The following is a 2,157-nucleotide window of genomic DNA, read 5'->3' as shown; positions in this document are numbered from 1 at the left end:
CCCCCACAAAGCCGAACCACCCGCCCGCCGGCCGGTCGCCGGCGAAGCGACCGGCCGCCGGCGAGGTTGGGCCGAGCGGGGCACGCTCGCAGGGAGCGAAACCCCGCCCGGCGCGTCCCCCCACCGGGCCGCGCGGAAAGCACCGGACGTGCTAGAGGAGACAGCGACCCGACGAGGCGGGCGCGGCCCGGACACCGAGGCCCCCTTTTCAGCCGGGGCGGCTCGCTCTGCAGCAGGCGGCGGAACGGCAAAGGAGCGCGCGGATCGGGCTCTGGTCCCCCGTCCGCGCCCCATCGGCTTCGGGTCATTTTCAGCCTCTCTCTCGCTCGCTCTTCTCTCTCTCCATCATCCCCGCGGCTCAGCTCCAACCGCACCGCCGCCCGGCGCTGCTCGCGGCCGGCACCCACGGGCGCTCCCCGGACCGGGGCCGGCACCGGCACCTCGCGTGGCTTTTGAAGGACACCTGAAGGCTAGCGGGGCCACGCGGCCGTCACACAGCTGGGGTCGGTAAAGACGCCCTCCCCGGCAGCGGGAGGGGCGACACCTCGCCTGCGACGGGAAGCGAACTGGAAAAGGAGACCACCCTGCCCGAGCACCGGACACCCCCGCCGTGACTTCCCCGCGACAGAGAAGCCCCGGAAGGAGAGCCGGCCGGCCGAGGGCCCTCTCCGACGCCACCCGAAAAGCCTCATCGATCGGGCGCGCGGCCGAGGAAGGAGCCGCGCCAACAGCGACAAGGGCCCCACGGCCACGGTCCTGGGACAACGGCGACGGCCGCCCAAGCCCCGCCTGCGGAGCGCTCGCGGCAGAGGAGGAGCGCGGGGGGTGCCGCCACCCGCCCGCCCGGTTTCCCGCGGGCTCCAACGGCTTCCCCTTTCGGCTAGGCAACGGCAGGACTGGGACTGGGCTGGCCCGCCAGGCCGGGGGGACTCGGCTTCCCCTTCCGGCCCGGGGAACCCGGCCGAGCGTGCGAGAAAAAGTGCCACCGGACCGCGCCACCGGCGGCCGGCTCTCCCTTTTCCGGGAAAAAATTGCCGGGGGAGCGGCACGACAAAAAAAGGCACATGGAGGCGCGTTCGCAACGATCCGTGCTAGCCACGGGGGCCGCGGGCACGGGGCACCGGGGACCGTGGGGGGCGAGACGCGAGACTCACTCCCCCCACGGACCCGCCGGCTTCCCGCTCGCTCCCTTCTCTCTCGCCGCCAGCCGCGCGCCCCTTCGTCGCAACGCTTCTCGGTGCCGCGGCTTAGGGCCGCCGGAGAAAAATTAAGATCGCGGAGGCCGGGCGGGCGCCCCCACTCTGCCCGCACGCCGGCGCGCCTAAACCGCGGAAGAAAAAAAGCCGGGCCCGCGTGGCAACCCAGCCCGCCCGGCATAAGCGGCTCGGTCCGTGCGGCCACGACCGAGGTGGGCGAGGCGCCGCCGCCTCGCCCGGGACAACTCCGGGGGGCTCCCTCCGTCGGGTGCCGGGTCCGTCAACTCCAAAAATCTCTGCCCGCCAACGCGGGTCCCCGGCTTAAGGCCGAGGAAGGGGGATGGTTTCAACAACGCGGGCCGGGGACGGGGCGCCCCGACCCCGGGCTCCGCAGCTTTACCGGGCGGGCCGACCGCCGCCGAGGCGGACCGACAGCCCAAAGAAGTGCCCGCCGAGTGGGCCCCGGCTTAAGGCCAGGCACGAAAGGGACGAGGCGCCGCCGCCTCGCCCGCCACCGCTGCCCAGGGGGGCCGCCCCCCCTTGCGAATCGGCCGGCAGAAGCCGGGCCGGCGCGGGAAAGCTCGCAGCTTCTCTCTCCGCCTTGCCTCGGACGCCAAGCGGCTTCCCTCTCGGATCGTCTTTCGGCAGCCCTTCTCCCTCGGCCTCGCGGGGAGATCGCCCCCGGTTCTCCGGCAGCCCTTCTCTCTCGGCCTCGCGGGGAGATCGCACCCCGGTTCTCCGGCAGCCCTTCTCTCTCGGCCTCGCGGGGAGACCGCCCCCGGTTCTCCGGCAGCCCTTCTCTCTCGGCCTCGCGGGGAGATCGCCCCCGGTTCTCCGGCAGCCCTTCTCTCTCGGCCTCGCGGGGAGATCGCCCCCGGTTCTCCGGCAGCCCTTCTCTCTCGGCCTCGCGGGGAGATCGCCCCCGGTTCTCCGGCAGCCCTTCTCTCTCGGCCTCGCGGGG

Source organism: Melospiza melodia, chromosome 17, assembly GCF_035770615.1.
Source record: "Melospiza melodia melodia isolate bMelMel2 chromosome 17, bMelMel2.pri, whole genome shotgun sequence".
Classification (NCBI taxonomy): Eukaryota; Metazoa; Chordata; class Aves; order Passeriformes; family Passerellidae; genus Melospiza; species Melospiza melodia.
Note: the sequence above shows the minus strand (reverse complement) of the source record.